This window comes from Macaca thibetana, chromosome X, assembly GCF_024542745.1.
Source record: "Macaca thibetana thibetana isolate TM-01 chromosome X, ASM2454274v1, whole genome shotgun sequence".
NCBI lineage: Eukaryota > Metazoa > Chordata > Mammalia > Primates > Cercopithecidae > Macaca > Macaca thibetana.
The window spans coordinates 126,781,492-126,804,570 of NC_065598.1; the positions used below are offsets into that span (position 1 = coordinate 126,781,492).

The following is a 23,079-nucleotide window of genomic DNA, read 5'->3' on the forward strand; positions in this document are numbered from 1 at the left end:
TTCTCTCTTTTCTTTTCTTTCTTTCTTTTTTTTCTTAATGGAGTCTTGCTCTGTGACTCAGGCTGGAGTGCAATGGCATGATCTCGGCTCACTGCAATCTCGGCTCACTGTAATCTCTGCCTCCTGGATTCAAGGGATTCTCCTGCCTCAGCCTCCCAAGTAGCTGGGATTACAGGCGTGTGCCAACGCATCCAGCTACTTTTTGTATTTTTAGTAGAGACAGGGTTTCACCGTGTTGACCAGGCTGGTCTTGAACTCCTGACCTCAGGTCATCCGCCTGCCTTGGCCTCCCAAAGTGCTGGGACTCAAGCATGTGCCACGATTCCCAGCCAAAGTATAGCCTTTCCTGTTCTTTTTTCCTTCCTGTTCATTTTCATGTTGCTGCTGATGCCCTCTCTGACTTGAGGTCTTCTTTGAGTAAAAGAGGAGTCCCCAAATTTAATGCACTGGGGTTGCTAGCTTCAACTCCACTTATTGTCTCTAACTGCCCTCAGAGATTTTTCTTCCTACAGGCAGTCAGGATGCTGTCTAGGGAGTGAGGCAAGAACAGCATTCCTGCAAAGGACACCAAAATGGGAGAGAACCTAGCTGCCTGCCTGGATCTCACATTTTATAGAGGAAACCGTGAGTCCAGGGGGAATTTTCTACGTGGTGCCTAGCAGCTTCTGGTTGGAGAAGAAGTCCATCATGGAGAGAGAAGTCCATTAATCTTACCAGCTGCTCATATGTATTCACTTTCTTATGGCCCCACAGATCGTCATAGTCTCAATTTTCAGTTCTGCAATATTGATTGTGACAATCTCGACACTAGACAGCTGTTTTTAGTTTTTTGGGGGATAACGTCAGATTGCTTCCACTCTACCATTTTGGTGACCTCACTCTCCCTTGGCCTATTTTTTTTTAAATTGGGTTGTCTTTTGTTGTTTTTAAGAGTCCTTTATATGTATTGGATATTCGCAGTTTTTAGATAATTGATTTGGAAATATTTCCTCCCATTCTGTAAGCTGGCTTTTCAAGTTCTGAATTGTGTACTTCGATGCAAAAAGTTTTTAATTCCAGGGAAGTCCAATTTATTTTTTCTTTTGTTATTGGTGCTTTTGGTTGTATAGCTAAAAAATCATTGCCAAATCTAAAGTTCTGAAGATTTATTCCTATAGTTTCCCTGAAGGTTTTATAGCTTTAGCTCTTACCTTTAGACATTTGATACATTTTGAGTTAAGTTTTGCATATGATGTGAGGTAGAGGTTTAACTTCCTTTGGTATGTGGATAACCAGTTGTCTAAGCACTATTTCTTAAGGGGTCTATTCATGTCTCATTAAATGAACTGGATAACTTTGTGAAAAGTCAATTGACCAGAATGTCTTGGTTTATTTTCAGACTCTTCATCTCTTCCATTAATCACTGTGTGTATTCTCATTTGATCATCACCCTGATTTGATTACTCTAGCTTTTCTAGTAAGTTTTGAAATCTACAAGTGTGTCTTCCACCTTGGTTTTTCTTATTCAAACTTTGGTTACTCAGATCTCTTGCAATTTAATAGGATCTTTAGAATTTGCTCTTTCTTTTTCCCAAAAATAAATGCTCATGCGAATAATAATTAGGATTACATTAAATCTATAGATCTCTATGGCTAGTATTGCCATATTATAAATATTTAGTCTTCCAACTCATTACCACAGGATGTCTTTTGTAAAAATCTAGGTAATCTTTAAGTTCTCCAATATTTTGTGATTTTCAATGTACAAGTCTTTCATCTGTTTAGTGAAACATTCTCCTTAAAATATGATTTATTTTGAAGCTATTATAAATGGAATTGCTTTCTTAATTCAATTTTCAGATTGTTCATTGCTAGTGTACATAACTATAACTGATTTTTACCATTTAATGTTCTATCCTGCAGGGCTTGCTGAATATTGTTCATTAGCTCAAATATGGTTTTTCTGCATTTTTAAGCATTTTTATAAGATCATCAACTTTATGAAGAGAGATAATTTCCATTTTCTTCTTTTCAACTTGGATGCCTTTTATATATCTTCATTGTCCCATGACCCTGACTAGAATTTTAAGTGTACTGTTCAAGAAAAGGGCAAAAGTGTGCATTTTTACCTTGTTCATGATCTTAGGAGGAAAGTTTTCAGTCTTTTACTCTTGAGTATAATACTACCTATAGACTTTTTATAAATGCCCCATATATTGTGTTGAGACAATGATCTTCTAATTATAGATTCTTGATTGTTTTGAGTTGCCTTTCCGGAGAGATACACTACAGAAGTTCCCTAATGCATAATTTTCATTGATGTCACTTTTGCCACCTGTTTTTGAATTTGTAGAAACAATCATGCTTCTTGAAAACATAACTGCCACAATAGTCATACATGATAACGTGAAGTGAGATCATGGGTAATGCCATCTCCAACAAATACTATTAAAACATAGATTGATTTTCAATCCCTTTCACTGCTCTTGGTTTATGTGTTTATGTACAGCAGTCCACTAGAAGAAGATGTAACTCTTCCTCGATGCTCAGTGGTTCAATTTCTCTTTATGCCCTTCTAGTCTTCTCCAGACAATTGGGTACCCTTGAGACCCTCAGAAAACTTGCTCGCTCCTGCTATATCCCACTTGGAACTGGTCTGTCCTTGGTGTTCTCACATTGCTGCAACAAATGACTCATGCCTCACAGCAGAGTGACACTGCCTGAAAGCCTGCTAACTCTTGCTGTAAGGGAGAAAACATAATGCACCCATCCATTCCCCACATAGGCACTGTGTAAAGTCTCAGGAAATACTTGAAATATATGTAACACATGGGAAATGTTGTATTTTTATGTTAAATGATGCGACCATGAGATATAACTCTGAGTAACCTCGACAGGAATTGAACATATGTACTATGAGTATCATTCCATGTGGAGTATATGTGGCAGGCAGCAATGACAGCTATTGGATCCCTCCTCTAAGGCTGATGACAAATTACTGCCTATAATGCAACACATGAGGCTAGAACATGAACTCCCTGGTTGTCTGGGCGGGGAGCCAGGTCAAAGAACACCAGAATTTGTAAATTGATTGCCAGAGAAGATCTCCAAGTTTCAAGTAATTTTCTCTTTATGCCTTCATCCCTGAAGAAGATAATTTTATACCATGAAATACACTGGCCCTGTAACTCTGTGAAATAAATCATACCCTCAAAGACTTGGGCAAGAGGATATTTAATTTCTGAAAGCAAAGATTCTTGGTGAGGGCGGGTCTTGTTTGATTTCAAGTGGAAAACAAAAGCAAAAGTGCAGCAGTAAGACCTGCTGGCCCCAAACCGGGATAAATATAAAGCAGCCATGTTTGGTGGTGCCTTTGTCTATGGGTGGCGTTTTTTCATACAAGAAGGGCGGGAGTAGAGGGCTCCAAGATAAGACTTCTTGGCACATCTGGAGCACTACTGCCATCGTGAGGATGTCGTTTAACGAAACCCCTACGCCATTATAGAGTTCTAGTGAGGGCTACCTGTTGGGGCAGATCTGGTCAGGTAAGAGGTGGAAGAGGCTTGGCCTCTATGCTGGGAGTCCTTGCCTACTCCTCTAAGGCTTTAAAAGAGACCTGGACATTGGCGGTATCTTGCTACAGAACCTGGAGAGTGAAGGTTATAATAGCAAATCCTGTAAACTTCCCTTGGAATAACCCTGTTGATTGTGCGCGATGCTACCAGAGACCCAAAGATCCATAGCAAGATGACAGCTCGTGAAAACCAGACTCTTGCTCCAAGGGGCAGGAACAGGAAAGAGATGCCCATAAGAACCTACATGTGTCTTTGAGAGGGTTCCTGCTGTCCTGCCCACACCAGGAGGGACAGAGGCAGGGAATGGCTGTTTATGAGGACACAGAGAATGCAATTAAGATTTTGTGATGGGCCAGGCGCGGTGGCTCACGCCTGTAATCCCAGCACTTTGCGAGGCCAAGGCAGGTGGATCGAGGGACCGAGGCCCCGCCCCACGACTTCCTGTACCAGGACCGCCTGGCGGCTGCTGCTTCACTCCAAGCCCCTCACTCTCCAGGTTCTACAGCAAGATACCGCCAAAGTCCAGGTATCTCTTCAGGCCTTACAGGAGAAGGCAACAAGACCCATAGCCTGGAGCCCAATCCTCTTCCACCTCCTCACAGACCAGACTTTCCCCTACGGCGAGGCTTCCCGGGAAGGACTCTGTAATGGCCTAGTCTGTCTAAACGATTTCCTCACGGTGGCAGTAGTGCTTCAGATTTTCAAGGACACCCTGTCTTGGAGCAGTCTTCTCCCGCCCTTCCGGTCTGAAAAAACGCCACCCAGAGACAAATGGGCCAGGAAACATGGCTGCCTTGCATATTGCACAGTTTGGGGCAACCTGTGCAAATTCCTGTATTTTTGCTTTTCTTTTTCATGTGAAATCAAGTCAAGGCCTAAACCACCCATCCTCATCAGGAATCTTGTTCTTTCAAGAAATTAAATGTTTTCCAGACTTAGTCTATGTGGGTTGGCTCAGCACTTTCACATGGTATCAAAATGTCTGTCTCAGGCAGGAAATTAGACTGATCAGAGAAGAAAGGCGAGAATAAATTATCAGAAGCCTGGAGATCATCATGAGCCACCAATTCACAAGTCTAGGTGATCTTTGACCTATTCCCCTCCCCAGACAACCAGGCAGTCCTTCTCCATTTTCTCAGCTTATGTGATGAATTGTCAGACAGTGTTTGGTAGGAGTCGTAAGAGAAGGCCAAGACAGCACACATCATTGTATGTAATACATTGCTCCACAGAGCATGATACATACACTTACATCTGTATAAATTCCCATTAGAAGTTACACAGTTTGGGGGCAGACGCAGTGGCTCACGCCTGTAATCCCAACACTTTGAGAGGCCAAGGCGGGTGGATCACTTGAGGTCAGGAGTTTGAGACCAGCCCGGCCAACATGGTGAAACCCTATCTCTACTAAAAATAGAAAGATCAGCCAGGTATGGTGGCCCACACCTGATGTCCCAGCTACTCAGGAGGCTGAGGCAGGAGAATCGCTTGAACCCGGGAGGTGGAGGTTCCAGTGAGCCGAGATCACGCCACTGCATTCCACCCTGGGCGACAGAATGAGTGAGACTCTGTCTCAAAAAAAAAAAAGTTACGCAGTTTTAAAAATTGTCCTATGTTTAACAGTGAATAATTTATTTTTCCACATGTTCCTATGTCATTAAATATTTTTCAGCTTCTTCTTGTGATCTGAGTGTGTGTGTATGTGTGTGTGTGCCTGCATGCGTGTGTGTGTGTGTGTGTTACCTCTTATCTCTTAGGTATCAGATTTACAATATCTTCTTATTAGCAGTGGTATTTGCAAGCCAGGTAGTTGCGTGTTCCTGTAGTTTCAGCTTCTTGGGAGGTTGAGGCAGGAGAATAGCTTGGACCCAGGAGCAGAGCAACCTGAAGAACATAGTGACACCTTAGTCTCTTAAAAAAAAAAAAAAAAAAATTTAAAGAGTATGATGTTTGCCACGTAGTTCAAAAATAATCTTGTGTACCCCAAGAAGAAAAATACCATAAAATCTGTTAATACAACTGATAATATGTTGGGTTATTTTCTTCCATACTTTTCAATGTATACATACATAGGCCTACTATATTTAGGTTCACACAAAAAATAAATCTATATTAAAATTGGATTAATCTGTAGTGGTTTGGATCAGACCAGATGTGTATTCTGACAAAGTTTTGAAGGGAAAGTATTTGCTTGCATTAAATGCATGTACAAACTCTCCTTAACATCTTGTTTTGTATAATATTAAGTACATATACACATACATACGGATATAGGCACAAAGCGAGGTAACTGAAATGATTACCATGGCTAAAATATAGTTAGTAAACATGTGTACACACGTAGGTGTATATATATACCATAAATAAGTGGTCTCTCAATCCCAAGAGGAAATGACTTTTAAAATGGTTTTATCACACATTCACGTATTCCATTGGTCATATAAGAACTTCTCTATTTAAAGTTCCCATGTATTTGTATGTCCAGTGTATGTCCAGTGTTCAAATATGTTCTCTTACAAATGGATTCTATGATTGTTCATGAGAGGTGATACTATTTTACTAAATCGATAGAGGCTTATTAATATACTCCCTTATTTGCACAACAAGGTGTTCAACACAAACACACACACACACACACACACACAATCACATTAATTATTCCTTTCAATTCCATCATCAGACTATAGGTAGTATTTAGTGCCTTGAATATTTCACACAATATTAGGTAATGGGAAGTTTCCAATGGTATGGAGTAACTAATAGTACTTTATTGCTAACTCTCATGACATTTCTTTATAGTTCAAAAATAACAATGAATCAAATTGCACTCAAATCCTAAGGATAATATAAACATTTGGCAAAAAAAATGAAAAATGGAACAATTATAACAGAAGCTAATGAGGCATATTCTGTATCACAGAAACTCAATCAAAATTCAATTACTGTTTTTCTCAATTGCATTTTGCTTGTTCTTCTATTTGCATTATATTGGGGGGTTAGAGGGAATGTACATGTGCAGGAATTTTTTGTTATAAACATCAAATAACACCCTTTATGAGAAATTTCCTTCTGATTTAATGTTTTTCCTTCTATCATTTTTCTCGGTTTTTATATGGAAAGGCTACTTAAAATGTCACTAAACATATTTCAGCTAATTGGATTTTGTGTTAAACAATAATTTGTTAGAAGGTTTTAATTTTCTTGACTAGTAAGAGCAAGACATTTAATCATCCTAGCATGTAAACAGTGCCATTTATTTTTAGATAAAAATATGGTATTACTCAGAATGTTATCAGTACTAAGCTTATTTGTCAATGTGTCAAGCCTTCATTATAAATACAGGTAAAACTGGAAACTGTGCTCTCAGAAAACTCAGCTTTAGAGAATTAGACAGTGTTAGTTGTTTTGTTTGAGTTTTTTCAATTTACAGATACATTACAATGTGCATATTGGCTCTCTAGAATACATACATGTTTAGACGTTTGATTCAAGGTTATCACATGTTAGAAGTAAAACGCCCTTGACTTTGCCATTTCTCTTACCTAGTGTTAGCAAACTTACATGGTTTGATTCCCAAGGTCGAACTGTTTGCTTTTCTCCCTAAATCAGAGGCAGAGAATGTCTCTGCCAATCAGGCCACAGAGAATGGAATTCAGGCTTTGTGAAGGCTGAAGAGGCTACCTAAGGAGCCTAACTCATCTAGTCAAGGCTTTCTCTGAGTGTTCTTTAGATGATATATGAAGGGAAGGTTAGAGATCATTTTTCTCTTTCACAAAATACCTGGAAGACGTCGTGCTTGCTTCCCGGAGCCTCTGCAAGGCACTCCTGTGTGTCAGTACACCTATATCCATATGCCATCCTTTAAGTCTAAAAGAGAGTTAGGCACAGGCCAGGATGTCACAAAAGCCAGTTCCCTTCTCCTGGCATAGCATGGTCTACATGGTAGGTGATGGAATCTTACCTTTCAAGGAAAGATATATTTTTATATCTTTTAGGTGTAGTTGACTTATAACTTTGTTCACATTCTCTAATTCCTTAATGATCTTCAGTTTAGTTGTTTCATCCATTGTTTAAGGTGGAGTATTGGGCTGGGTGACGTGGCTCATGCCTGTAATCCTAGCACTTTGGGAGGCCGAGGTGGGTGGACCTCTCCAGGTCAAGAGTTCAAGACCAGCATGGGCAAAATGGTGAAACCCCTTCTCTGCTAAAAATACAAAAATTAGCTGAGCATGTTGGTGCACGCTTGTAATCCCAGCTACTTGGGAGGATGAGACATAAGAATCGCTTGAACCCAGGAGGCGGAGATTGCAGCCAAGATGGTGCCACTACACTCCAGCCTGGGTGATAGAGCAAGAGACTCTGTCTCTAAATAAATAAATAAATAAATAAAGTGGGGTATTGAAGTCACCAAGTTATTTTTTAGAACTCTCTATTTTTTCCTTTAGTTCTGTTCAGTTTTTGCCTCATGTATTTGGGGACTCTTGTAAAATAAATATGTATGCTTAATTAGTACATCTTGACAGACTGATCGTATCATTATATAATGTCCATCTTTGTCTCTTGAAATAATTATTGTCTTAAGGTGTATTTTGTCTTGTATCAGGACAGTCAGACCAACTTTATTTTGGTTATTTTTCACATGAATTTTCTTTTTTCATGCTATTACTATTAACCGTTTGTGAATTGGATCTAAAGCCAACTCTTTTAGACAGCATAGAGTTGGATGTTCTAAAAAATGCATTCTGCCAATCTCTGCCTTTAAATTGGAGAGTTCAATCCATTTAAAGTAATTACTGGTAAAGAGGTACTTACTCCTCCTATTTTGCTATATATTTTCTGTATATCTTATAGCTTTTTTCTCAATTCCATAATTCCTACCTTCTTTTGTGATTAATTGATCTTTTCTAGTGTACCACTTTTATTCCTTTCTGTTTCTTTTTCCCTATATACTAATTTTTTATGGCTATCCTGCAGAATACAATTAATATCTTAATTTTAGAGCAATCGATTTTTATTAAACTACAAATTAGTTTATATAGTACATAAAACCTACTCCTTTAAAGCTCTAATCCCTTTTGTGTTATTTTTACAAACTATATGATTAAACATTGTACAATGTTAATTAATACAGACTTATAATTATTGTTTCATGCATTTGTTTTTAAAATCATATGGGAGGAAAAGAGAATTATAAACCAAAAATATAATTCTTCTGGCTTTTTTATGTATCTATGTAGCTACCCTTTTCTTTGTTCCTTATTTCTTCATATGGTTTCGAGTTACTATCTAGCGTCTTTTCATTTCATCCTGAGAGACTCCGTTTTGCATTTCTGTTATGGGAGGTCTACTACTGGTGGAATCTGTAAAGTTTTTTTCTATCTAGGAATGTCTTAATTTCTCCTTCATTTCTGAAAGTTAGTCTTGGGGGATATGGAATTTTTGACAAGTTTGTTTGCTTTTGCAACTTTAAATATGTTATCCCACTGCCTTTTGGCTTCCATGGTTTCTGAAGAAAAACTGGCTGCTAATCTTATTGAGGAGTCCTTGTATATAATTAAGGCCTTTCTCTTATAACGCTTTCAAGATTCTTGCTTTGTCTTTGTCTTATGACAGCATGGTTATAAGCTTTCTCATTGTAGATTTCTTCATGTTTATCTTACATGGAGTTTGTTGAGCTTCTTGCATGTTTATACTCATGTGTTTCAATTGCTCTAGCTTCACATTCAATGACTTTTTTCTAACTGTTCTAATCTGCTGTTGGAAACTTCCAGTGGTTTTTTTTTTTTTTTATTTCAGTTTCTGTACTTTTCAGTTCCAAAAGTTCTATTTGTTTTTTTAAAAAATAATATCTCTCTCTTTATGGATATTCTCTACTTGGTGAGACATTATTCTCTTGGTTTACTTTAGTTCTTTGTATTTTATTTATGGAAACACTTTGAGCATATTTAAGAGAGTTGACGTAACTCTTTTCTAGTAAGCCCAATGCTTGGGCTTCCTTCTGCACAGTTTCTATTAATTTCTCTTTTCCCTGTGAGTAGGCCACACCTTCTTGTTTTCTTTGCATGTCTTATTTTTTGTTTATCATTAAAAATTAGATGTTTTGATATCATACTGTATCAACTCTGGAAATTAGATTTCTAGACACACTTCCCTCCCCACCCCATGGGTTTAGTTGATAGCATTTGTGTGTTGTTGTTTTTTATTTGCTTTTTTAGTAACTTTTCTTAAATATTTTTGTAAAGTCTGTATTTTTATCATTTGTGGCCACTGGAGTCGGTGTTCTGATAGCTTAGTGGTCACCTAGTACTCCGACAGTTTCCTTAAACATGTGGAGCCTAAGAAAGAAAGAGAAGTATTCTCTAAGTCCTTGAAGGCTGGCTCTGTGTGTTGGGGCACTCTTTCAACTAGCCAGGCTGTAGTCTTCACTTCTAGCTTGCAAGGGGCCTGAAAGCTAGTGAGATATGAGTCCTTAAGGTCTTCTCAGGCATTTTCTGAATAATTGTCCAGCCCTGTGCATGTGCATGGCTTTTTATTTCTCTAGTATATACAAGAACTTTTTAAAGTTCTTATTCCCCCAAGTATTTCCTTTCATAGCCTCTTCCTTCCCATGCTTTTCCATCTGTTTACTGTTTAACTGTTGTCCCTTGCCCCAGACTCCTATAGCCAATACTTGTATCTTTAAGTTTTTTCAACACATGCCCCTCAGGAAGCTGTTCCAAACCTGGAAACACTCTAAGTGAGGCAAAACAAAAGCAAGATTACACCAATCCTTTAGGGAGCCAAAAGACAGGTCCAACTGGAATGCAACAATTCTTTGAGAATAAGTTCTGTATTATACCTATGCACAAGGGTGGGAGCTATACTGAAGGCACTGTGGAGGCTGGGGGATGGTAGACAGGCAATTTAAAATGCCGTAGCTCTCTTGCTCTCTCACCACAAAGCAGCCATTTCTTTCTTCACCAAGGCTTCCTTGGGTGTTGCAAGTTTTTGACAAGCTCTAGAGTTCTGTAAAAGTGGATTCTGACACTTCTTTCTAGTTCATGCCTGGCTCGTTGTTGCTTTTGTGGAGGGTTGATGTACCAACGTGTCCTCCTTCATGATCTTCAGTGACATCATTTTTGCCACCTGATTTTTGCACTTCTAGAAATAATCACATTTCTTTACAACGTTCCTTCTACAACAGGCATGTATGAAGTCATAGAGTTATATCACAAGGAATGACACCTCTGACAGGCAAGGACTTTTCAATCCTTTTCACTGTCTGTGTTGAAATAAATGATAAATATTATTTAACAGCTTAGTCATATGTAAAACATATAAATTAGATTGAATTCTACTTCAGTTTTCGTTTATGCTTGGCTAACATATTTGGACTACTTCTTCTCCATCTGTTTTTTTGTATCTACTCCTTTAGACGTTTCATTACTTCTTGGTTTGGCTACGTAGCCCCACTTCTCTTCAATTCCTCCAGGCTGCAGGCAGTGAATCTCTAGATGTTTGAGTGACCTGAGATCCTCAGCAAGCACACTTGCCTCTGCAATATGTCACCTGGAATTGGCCTGTTCTTTGTGTTTTGACACGGCTGCCACAAGAAACCAATGCCCCATATCTTCCTTGAAGAGTCCTTGTATATAATAAGGCCTTCACCATAGGATGGTGGTACCACGTGAAAGCCTGCTAACTCTCGCTGCAAGGGGCAGGAACAGAAGACAGATGCCCACAAGAGCTTGCATTCGTGTTTGAGTGGGTCCCTCCAGTCCTGACCACACCAGGAGGAAATGAGGCCCCACCCCACGACTTCCTGTGCCAGTATCGCCTGGCAGCTGATGGTTCACTCCAAGCCCCTCACTCTCCAGGTTTTATACCAAGATGCCACCAATGTCCAGGTCTCTGTTAAGGCCTTAGAGGAGAAGGCAAAGAGGCTCAGCATGGAGCCCCAGCCTCTTCCACCTACCCACAGAACAGCCCTTCCCCAACAGCTGGGTCTCAGGGAAAGAACGCTGTAATGGCGTATTCTGTCTTTAAATGATTTCCTCACGGGGGCAGTAGTGCTGCATATTTTCAAGGAAGCCTGCCTTGGGGCACTCTTCTCCCGCCCTTCCAGTGTGAAAAAACGCCACTGAGAGACAAAGGCGCCACCAAACATGGCTGCCTTGCATTTTGCCCAGTTTGGGGCGACCTGCTCATACTGCTGGAAGTTGCTTTTGTTTCCATCTGAAATCAAACCAAGGCCTAAACCTGCCACTTTTTTACTGAAATTTTTCCCTACTAAACGCTCAATAACTTTATTTGCCTTTGGCTGGCTCCTGGGTGTGGGGCGGGGTAGGGGTTGGCAGCAGCCTGGGATTCATGCGCCCTCTGGTGGACCTCGAGAACTGGAATCCCGGCCAAACCTGAGGACTTCACAGTCAACACAGTTTAGGAGGGTTGCATCGTTCCTCAGGTCTGCACCCCAGACTCAACATGAGGGGACGGGGCACGTTGGGGGGATGCCCTGAACCTCTGGCTCTCATACTGTCCCGTGTTGGACACCCGCATGTTCTGCCGAGCCTTCATCTGCTTCACACGGTCCTTGTCCACTTCCCGCTTGTTGAGGATGAAGAGAAGGATACCACAAGGGAAGCCGATGGCCCAGGCCAGTCCCTGGCTTTCATGGGGTTCTTGCTCCTCTTTCTGGGAATGTATTCCAGCTCGGGGGATAGGGGTTCAGGTTCCTCCCTGCCCTCTGGGGAGCTGTGGGTTTGCAGTGCCTGGGTCCTGTTATGGGAGGCCGTGTTAGCTGTGGTTCCTGCGAGAATCCCCCGGAGGACACAGGCATTTCTCACCCCCCATATCCCCGGCCCTTCAGCACCATAGCAGCTACCACCGCCGCCATGTTCAGATCCCACCTTAAAGCACCCACTTTTATCAGGCAATATTATCTTTCAAGAACGCAATTTCCACTTAACCTAGTCTTTGCAGTTCTGCTCTTAACTCGGTTTTACATCTCAAGCATTTTCTCTACATTACCAAATTGTTTACGTCTAGGGGCAAGTCTCAAGGAGCTAGGCCTAGGAGGAAGAAAACAATTCTGAAAATTAAGGGCAGGATTGGGGCATTTCTAGGCAGCAGGCCACATGTTCCTTGACTTGGCTTGCTGTTGTTAAAGAGAAAATTATTCTGGCACTTGTAAAAGTGATAAAGAAGACTTTATTCAAGACTATTGCAATAGGGACATTACAACAGGTGAGAAATAGATCAGTCTCCATTCTGAGCATAGTAAAGACAGCCGGGGGATTTACAGTCAAGGAGCAGAATGAGGGGTGTCAGTGCATGGAACATCACAGAGAGGAGACATCAAGGGTAGGGGAATTCTTGCTAAACTGAGTTAAGATTCGTATTAAAACTGGATTAGGCAAGCCAAAGACAGTACTCAAGAATGAGCTCAGTCAAAAAGACGGCTCAGAGGAGCCTATCTACAATTTGGTCAAGGAGATAGCCTTTGTCAGTATTCATGCCCTCAAGGAATCTTTCTCCATTTACGGGGTTAGACTGTAAAATGAGAGGCACCTGTTTTCTTGGAGCCCTAAGAGGAAGGCTTAGATACCGCTCATCACTTCATGCCATAAATGCGGACTTTGAGTGGTATACATATATAAATATGTATAAACCCCTATCAGAAGTTACTAAAAGGTTATCTCATGATTTCATCTTTTAACATGGAAACACAAGCACTTTCTAATATCATTAATTTTGTACCTTATATTTTAAAATTTTTATTTCACTTTATTTTTTGTTTGTTTTCATTGTATTCTCATTTGAAATTAGTTACTTAGTTTCTTCAGAAAGTTAAGGAAAATATTCATTGAAATAAGTTACAAATATTACTGAACAGCTTAGTCATATTTCAACTTGTTAAATACATTTAGGCTTAATTCAGTTTTTGTTTATGGTTGGCTATATTTGGACCATTTCTCCTCCATATCTCTCCACTGGAAACAAAATATATAGGATGAAATACAAAATTCTCCCTAAAAGTGTCAAAGAATTCACAAAAGAGAAACTCTCAGATTAAAGCTCTATAGACAGAGAATTAAGGGGAACACCAGATTACCCAGTCTTTTTGGCCTTTCAGGTATTTGCTTAGCTGGGTAGTATTGGCCTTCATTTTCAGGGACCTCACAGGTGGCAAAGAGCAGAAGATAGAAAAAGCCTGAAGGGAAGTATAACTATTAAAAAATAAAACACACTTAGGGATTTTCCTTTAACACAAACATCTATCCCACATGGTTACAGGTTGGTTCTATGAATTTTTTTTTTTTTTTTTTAAGATGGAGTTTCACTCTTCGTGCCCAGGCTGGAGTACAATGGTGCGAACCCGGCTCACTGCAACCTGCACCTCCTGGGTTCAAGTATTCTCCTGCCTCAGCCTCCGAAGTAGCTGGGATTACAGGTGCATGCCACCATGCCTGGCTAATTTTTGCATTTTTAGTAGAGATGGGGTTTCGCCATGTTGGCCAGGCTGGTCTCGAACTCCTGACCTCAGCTGATCTGCCCGCCTCAGCCTCCCAAAGTGCTAGGATTACAGGCAGGAGCCACCATGCCCGTCCGGTTTTATGAAGTTTTAAGCAAAAGATGATTCCAATCTTATTCAAAATATTTTAAAGGGGAACTAAAGATGAATTACTCCCCAACATATTCTGAGCAACTTTTATAACCTTGATACCTAAATCAAACATAGATTGTGACTGAAGAGAAAAATACAAACCCACTTCGATTATGAGTGGAGACTTAAAAATTGAAAGATATAAGCATGTTTAATCCATAGTTCTATAAAAGACAATAAACTCTGATCAGCTTGGATTTATCTCATGACTGAAAGGGAGTTAAAACATTGCAAAAGGACGAAATGTCATACACCACTTTTCCAAATAAAGGAGAAAAGTATATGGTCATCTCAATTGATGCAGAAAAATAAAAATATTTGGTAAATTAAACAGCACTTACAACATAAACTTTTAGGAAGCCATGAATATAAAGGAACTTTCATAATCTGGTTATTGTATCATTTAATCATTGCTCTGTGAAACACTATTTTTTAACTCAGTGGCTTAAAAAACAAGCACTTATCATAGCTCAAAAAGCTACAAGTAAGACCAAGTGCTGTGGCTCACGCCTGTAATCCCAGCACTTTGGGAGGCTGAGGTAGGCGGATCACCTGAGATCAGGAGTTCGAGACCAGCCTGGCCAATGTGGTGAAACCCCGTCTCTACTAAAATTACAAAAATTAGCCAGGCATGGTGGCATGCCCCCGTAGTCCCAGCTACTCGGGAGGCTGAGGCAGGAGAATTGCTTGAAACCGGGAGGCAGAGATTGCAGTGAGCCAAGATCATGCTACTGCACTCCAGCCTGGGTGACAGAGCGAGACTCTGTCTCAAAAAAAAAAAAAAAAATCTACAAATATACTGTGTTGTTATCATGGTCTTGCCTGGATTCTCAAGCATCTGGCATCATCACTAGGTCAGGTTGGCAGCTTTGCTAATGCTATCTCTTACATGTTTGGGGGTAAATTCACCATAGAGACTGCTGGTCTTTCCTCCCCACCCTGCAACAGGCCAGCCTGAGCATATTCACACACTGGCAGCAGGTTCGCAAGGGAAAATGGAAGTGCACAAGTCTTGTGAAACTCAGAGCTGACACACCATGACTTCAGAGTTTTATTAACTAAATCAAGTCACAAAGACAGCCCAGATTTAGAGTCCACCTTTTTCCTGGAAAAGAAACTGAAAATTCACATTTACCCTAGGAGGACAATTTAGGACGTTTTCACATTCAATCTAGTAGAGATAGCTACAAAAACCTACATCTAACATAATGCTTAATGGGAAAACAGCTAAAGAATTCCTTTCACGGCCATGAATAATAAAAGGCTACTCAATTAGAGCAATTCTACCAAATAGAGTACTGAAGGCAATGAAAAAAGAAAAAAGAAATGAAAACAGGATTAGAAAAGAAGAAAAGTAAAATGTCATATATATTATATAATTCTATACATGTATAAAATAAGAGAATACATCAAACTGGGCATAAGATCAATATATAAAAGTAAACTGTATTTCTATATAGCAAAGGACATTAGAAAACATAAATTTAAAGAAGACACCATGTGCAACAGCACCAGTCACTATAAATTAACTAGGGATAGGCTGGGCTCGGTGGCTCACGCCTGTAATCCCAGCACTTTGAGAGGCCGAGGAGGGTGGATCACCTGAGGTCAGAAGTTCAAGACCAGCCTGCTCAACATGGTGAAACCCCGTCTCTACTAAAAATTCAAAAAAATTGGCCAGGTGTGGTGGCAGGCATCTGTTATCCCAGTTACTTGGGAGGCTGAGGCAGGAAAATCACTTGAATCCGGGAGGTGGAGATCATGCCATTGCGCTGGGGCAACAAGAATGAAACTCCATCTCGAAAAAACAAACCAAAGTGAATTAACTAGGAATAAAAGATGTGTAAGACTTTTCATTTGAAAATGTAAAATTGCTAAGTGGGCCAGGCGTGGTGGCTCATTCCTGTAATCCCAGCACTTTGGGAGGCCTAGGCGGGCGGATCACCTGAGGTAGGGAGTTCGAGACCAGCCTGACCAACATGGAGAAACCACATCTCTACTAAAAATACAAAATTAGCTGGGCGTGGTGGCGCACGCCTGTAATCTCAGCTACTCGGGAGGATGAGGCAGGAGAATCGCTTGAACCTGGGAGGTGGAAGGTGCAGTGAGCCGAGATCATGGCATTGCACTCCAGCCTGGGCAACAAGAGCGAAACTCTGTCTCAAAAAAAAAAAAAAAAATTACTAAGTAATGGTAAAGAAGATTGAGATAAATGCAGACACCATGATCAAACATAGGAAAATGCAGTATCATAAAGGTATCAGTTCTACTACAATTGGTTTATTGGTTCAATGCTACTCAATTTATCATTGCAAAATGTCCTTGTTGTAGTGCTTTTTTTTTTTTTTTTTTTTGAGATGGAGTCTCGCTCTGTCACCCAGGCTGGAGTGCAGTGGCGCAATCTCAGCTCATTGCAAACTCTGCCTCCTGGGTTCACGCCATTCTCCTGCCTCAGCCTCCCCAGTAGCTGGGACTACAGGTGCCTGCCACCACGCCTGGCTAATTTTTTGTATTTTTAGTAGAGACGGGGTTTCACCGTGTTAGCCAGGATGGTCTCCATCTCCTGACCTCATGATCCACCCGTCTTGGCCTCTCAACGTGCTGGGATTAAGGCGTGAGCCACCTCGCCCAGCTTTTACGTTTTAGTGCTTTTAACTTCAAAGCGCATTTGTCTGATATTAATATTGGTACTGCTACTTTCGTTTTGTGTGACACTTGTTTGCCCCAACCTTAATTTTCAAAACTTCCTATAATTCTTGGCTTTAAGTGACTTAATTTTTAAAAGTACTGCATAGGGTTCTTTTTGTTGCTGTTTTGTGTTTTGTATTTTAGCCCGATATAATGACTTCTGTCTTTTGAGGAGATAATTGTGTCCACTCACATTTACTCTAATGAAGAAAACATTTAACTTTATTCCTGCCTTCCTACCTTATGTTTATTATTTCTTTTTCCAGTTCTTGTTTTTGATGTTTAAGTTGCTGATTATATCTTTTTACCAATTGTTAATTTCCATTCATAGTTACCTTCATTTCTCCATGTCCACAAACAGCCACATATTTTTCTAATGTTGTCCGAAACAAAGTCCCTCAAAGCACACTATTTCTTAGGTCAAGGTACTTGATTTCTTCCTCAAAACTAACCCAAGATGTTGTGTCCATTAACATATGTATTCCAATTCATCCTTTTATATTTTTCCTACTTAAAAGACTTGTTAAAATTCTTTAATATTTTATTGTGTACTCTTAGTGTTATTTCCTTTGCAGTATAGTCCCTCAATTATGACCATTTAGAGTGCTTATGTTCTTCATTTATAGAGTATAAGGTCTTTATTCCTGCTTCTCCTTCTTCATCCACTTCAGTTCTCTTTTCTGGAATATTCACTTGGCTAGATTTTTTTTTTTTTCTTTTTTTTGAGGCGGAGTGTTGTTCTGTAGCCCAGGCTGGAGTGCAATGGCGAGATCTCGGCTCACTGCCACCTCTGCCTCCCAGGTTCAAGCGATTCTCCTGCCTCAGCCTCCCAAGTAGCTGGGATTACAGGCGCCCGCCACCACGCCCGGCTAATTTTTTGTATTTTTAGTAGAGACGGGGTTTCACCGTATTAGCCAGGATGGTCTTGATCTCCTGACCTCGAGATCTGCCCGCCTCATCCTCCCAAAGTGCTGGGATTACAGGCGTGAACCACCATGCCCAGCAAGGTGACTTTTTAATAATTCTAGTATTTTACCAACATATGCTTAGTGCATATCTTTATTCCATTCTGTACCATAGTGAGACTCTACAATCTGGGCCTTCTTCAATTGTGGGAAGTTTTCTTCTACTTGTTACCTTAAATTTTGCCTTGTTTATTCTGTTTTTTCCCAATTGTAACATCTTTAGGCAAAGTCACAGAAGAACAGTTAGAAACAAATTTTATAATTGGATTAGTCAGGCTTCAGAATTCACATTCTTAAGATCTAGGTTAGGCAAACTGTCAGCTCACTTCTGAGGCACTTTGAGGAAGCCTCCCAACTTTTATTGGTTTTCTTGCATTCTGCAAGTCTCAGGTCCAGGGAGGACTCAGGTAACAAATTCAGTTCTATCTTGTGTTCTTGGCATAGGGGAACAACTGGCAAAAATAAGTCTGACTCAGTTGACCTTCCAGTTATTATTAGTCCACCTGTTTCTCAGGTCAAGCCCTTCCCACAGTCTGTTCCTTTTCATTGCAAGCTTTAAAATTTTTGGCCGGGAGCGGTGGCTCCCGCCTGTAATCCCAGCACTTTGGGAGGCCGAGGCAGGAGGATCACGAGGTCAAGAGATCAAGATCATCCTGGCTAACATGGTGAAACCCCTTCTCTACTAAAACAAATACAAAAATTAGCTGGGCTTGGGGTCGCGCGCTTATAGTCCCAGCTACTCAGGAGGCTGAGGCAGAAGAATTGCTTGAACCCGGGAGACGGAGGTTGCAGTGAGCCAAGATAGTGCCCCTGCACTCCAGCCTGGTGAGCAGCCCAAGGGAGAAATTCCCATAAAGGCCCCACTTATCCTCAGCTACCTGCAGGCCCAAGGACTCCCTTGGCTCGGAAGAAAAAGATAAATTACAGTTGGGAATGTAGAAATACACAGTCACATTCAGGTTCCAATGTTATAATTTTAAAAAACGCTGACATTGTTTAACTATATTTATGGGTATATGGGTATTTGTTATGGCTGTTTGCCAAATATTTCCATTACTCCTCCAGGATACTGTTAAGATAGTGGTATTTGGCTAAAGGATGGAGTCAAACCCATAGATCTGATTAAATAAATACCTAACCTACCCCTGCAATCCTGCCAGAACCCTTTATAGGAGAATGTAACCAGGACCTGTAGAGCAAGACAGCCAGATTACATAGTCCATACAGATTAGCCATTTGATACACAGAGAAGTAGAGAAAAATGAAGAGTGGATTAAAGAGGAGAAAATAGAAATATCAGGGAAAAACATCCAATATACGCTATTACGCAATTTGTGTTTAAAGAAAAAATACATACAGATTATAGTAATATGATAGGTCATTTTGTGTTCACTTTTCTGAATTCCATATTTTCTAAATATTCTGTATTGAAAGAGTCTATTTCTCTTAATTTTAAATATTTCTATTTCTTATAAATAAATAGCTATTTTCATATTTTTAAATCGTATTTTTGGATAACTAAAGTCCAACTCTCAAAATGCTCATAATATAGCCAAGAGAAAAAGTATAAAAGAAAAACTATGCAGGACAAGGCCCAATTTTTGTAAGCATGTATATGTATATACAAATTAAAATTTATTGGCCAGGCGCACTGGCTCACACCTGTAATCCCAGCACTTTGGGAGGCCAAGGCGGGCCAATCACCTGAGGTCAGGAGTTCGAGACCAGCCAGGCCAGCATGGCGAAACCCCGTCTCTACTAAAAATATAAAAATTAGCTGGTCATGGTGGTGCACGCCTGTAATCCCAGCTACTTGGGAGGCTGAGGCAGGAGAATCGCTTGAATCCAGGAAGCAGAGGTTGCAGTGAGCTGAGATTGTGTCACTGCTCTCTAGCCTGGGTGACAGAGCAAGGCTCTGTCTCAAAAAAAGAAAAAAAATGTATTTAGGTAAATAAAGCATAAAGATGTGATCACTGTTTGTCTCAAGACTGTGGAATTATAAATAGGGTGAACATTCCTTTCAGTTTGCCTTAGGAAGTCAGTTCACACAGTTGTCCAACTTGGACAATAAATTATATAATTACCTAAGAAGGATACACAATGTATATTCTCTACCTAAGTGCCCAATTAATTATTTAAAATGTGTTGTTTCTTTATTCATTCAAAGCATCATCTATGTGCAAATTAAAACATGAATATATATGAGGCATAAAAATGTAAAAGTGTAAGACAAGGTCATATGGTAAAATTGATAATGTTGTTTTAACATATTAGTTCAAAACCTATGGAAGAGCTTAACTCTAATGTCCTTAAATTATAATAGCTAAATATTAGTATTTATTTTGAACATCAAGTTTGAGCAACTGAAATATTTATTAGTGAGTTCTCCATCTGGAAAGACATTTAAAAAGAAGGATGCCATTTTGGTTACTTTCTAAACTATGTGAGCCAGAAAATGGAGTACACCATAAGAGCTTGGGAAATGAGCCAGGTCAAAGACCACAACGTCTGATGGAGACAGATAGCCTCGTACAAGCTTTGGAGTTCCAGCAATTTCTTTTCCTCATGCACGGATTCCTTGGGACTTGAACCTTGTATCAGAAAACTTGAAAATGGGGAAAATCATACATGTCTAATGGTGACTGATGAGGAGATCTGTGAAGCTGTGGTAGAGGAAACTGAATTACTGAAAAGAAAAGATGCCTGATGAGAGTGTGTGGTTTTAGGCTTCAGTTTGATTGTATGTAGAAACCAAAAGCAAAAGCGCAGCAATGTGAGCAAGTTTCTTCAAACTGGGTAAGACACAAGGCAACCATATTTCCTGGTAGCTTTGCCTTTTAGTGGTGATTTTTTTCAGATGGAATGGGCGGGAGAAGAGGGCCTGGGGGCAGGGTTAGTTGGCTTTCCTGAGCTCATACTGCCATCGCGAGGAAGTAGTTTGACAAAAGCAAAAGCTTTGGATTTGAACTTCCCTCCCATCTAGCAGTTAAGAAAGATTTAGCAAATTCAAAGGTTCAATAGGGCCTGACCCCAAGATGGGCCTTCTCAACTTCAACTCTTAGGCTTTCCAGGAGCTCAATCTGGACAAAGGCAAAATCTCAATGAAGAAGCTGCTGAGTAAGGTGCCAGGACTGATGCAGGGTTTGGTTTCTTCTCACTGTGGGCAGGACTATAGAAAAATTAGTCTACACACAGCTTCTGGGCATTGATCTTCTGGCCCTGCCCCTTAGACCATGAGATAGTTGGGCTGGCACAAGATATCCCTGTACTTTGGAGTATGGGCCCCAATGTCAGCAACGTTAGAATGTGGGGAGGGGAAAATGAATCTCATTTGAGGTGGCATCTAACAGCCGCTGGAGGTCTCAGGGACACCAAAACTCTGGTGCCTATGTTGCCTAGAGCAAGAGGGATCTGAGGAAAAGGAGCATGTGTCACTGTGCCAAGTCAATAAATTCCAGAACATCAATAGGAGTGCAGATATACACAACCAGAAGGCCTGGAAGTGTTCTCTGAGCCCAGGAGGTAACAGCTATAGTGGCTTTGCAGCATTTTGTCTAGGGTCCAGTGTGAAGGCATACCCACGTGGAGGGATCCGCTCTCATTTCAGTTCTCTTAATGGGACAGAAATGGGTTCTTTAGCTTTCTTCTAACGAAGATGAGGCCTTTAAGGCTCAGGATCTAACTGTTCATTAAGATTAGCAAGTAGTGTTCTCTGTGCCTGTTCCTTAGCCTTTTTCTGATGAAGATTCCTTGTAGGCCTGACAAGATATCCTTCTTCAGGGAGCTGAGTACATCAGGAGCCCCAGAAAACTTGCCTCTTTAGTGCCACGCTTTCATACCAGAGATGATCTCTGTACATGATCCTTTTGAGAAAATGCTGAGCAGTCCATGAAAACAAGCATGAGTATTTTGATCTTCTTTCTTCTGCTCTCTTCTAAATCTATTCCATTTGAATATTTGCATGAGTACATGTATATGTGAGCACTCATGGGTTTGTTGGTATGACTTTAGGCTTCCACATAGTTTGCAAATCTCCTTGGGTTTTGAAATTTTTCCTTTTATCATACTTTTCCTTTTTATTATAAGGCCACCTCATGGGTCACTAAATATCCTTCGGATTATTGGATTTTGTGTTACTTATAAATTTGCCCAAAGATTTTTGTTTTCTTCACTATAAAAAGTGGTCTTTTTTATTTCCATATGTAAACAGAGCAATGTATAATTTTCAGAGAAACTGATTCTTACACTGAAGGCTATTTTAAAACCTGAAGGGTATACCTTTCTTTCTTTCTTTCTTTCTTTTTATAGACAGAGTCTCACTCTATGGCCCAGGCCACATTGCAGTGGCGCGATCTCGGCTCACTGCAAGCTCCGCCTCCCAGGTTCAGGCGATTCTTCCGCCTCAGCCTCCGGAGTAGCTGGGATACAGGTGCCTGCCACCACGCCCGGCTAATTTTTTGTATTTTCAGTAGAGACGGAGTTTCACCATGTTAGTCAGGATGGTCTCGATCTCCTGACCTCGTGATCCACCCGCCTCGGCCTCCCAAAGTGCTGGGATTACAGGTGTGAGCAACCGCCCCCAGCCTACCTTTGTTTCTTGATTTCGAATGTAAACCTTGCTTGTTACTATTTCAAGCATGGAGACATGTATGACGTTAATACTTGAGGGCATGGCCTTAAAATAATTACTCCAGGAAGGTAGACACAATGAGTATCTTCGTTAGAAGGCTCTGCAAATTCATTCTTTAGAATTCATATATATGCACTCAACTTAGGACAGTAGTCACACATGGAATAAGCAGAGAGAGATAGACTTTATTGTTTTTCTTTCTTTCTTTTTTTTTTTTTTTTTGAGATGGAGTCTTGCTCTGTCGCCCAGGCTGGAGTGCAGTGGCACTATCTTGGCTCACTGCAAGCTCCACCTCCCTGGTTCACGCCATTCTTCTGCCTCAGCCGCCTGAGTATCTGGGACTGCAGGCGTCCACCACCACGCCCAGTTAATTTTTTGTATTTTTAGTAGAGACGGGGTTTCACCATGTTAGCCAGGATGGTCTCTATCTCCTGACCTCATGATCCACTCGCCTCGGCCTTTTCAAAGTGCTGGGATTACAGGTGTGAGCCACCGCACCTGGCCTGTTTTCTTATATTAGTAAACTAGGATGGTTTGATCCCAAAGAGTCAATAATTTGCTTTAACCCCTAATCAAAGAGGTGGAATATCTTTACTC

The 23,079-nt window shown here is 40.5% G+C and overlaps 1 long non-coding RNA gene and 1 pseudogene across 9 annotated transcripts in view; both read right to left on the reverse strand.

Annotated features, from left to right (window-relative positions):
* LOC126946924 (uncharacterized) overlaps positions 1-23,079 on the reverse strand; it is a 109,854-nt gene that overhangs the window by 70,580 nt on the left and 16,195 nt on the right. For all 9 annotated transcript variants that reach the window (XR_007722803.1, XR_007722800.1, XR_007722801.1 and 6 more), the window contains exon 4: positions 5,298-5,438. This is a non-coding gene — a long non-coding RNA (uncharacterized LOC126946924). The remainder of the gene's footprint in view (positions 1-5,297; positions 5,439-23,079) is intronic.
* Positions 11,820-13,344, reverse strand: LOC126946923 (probable hydrolase PNKD; annotated as a pseudogene).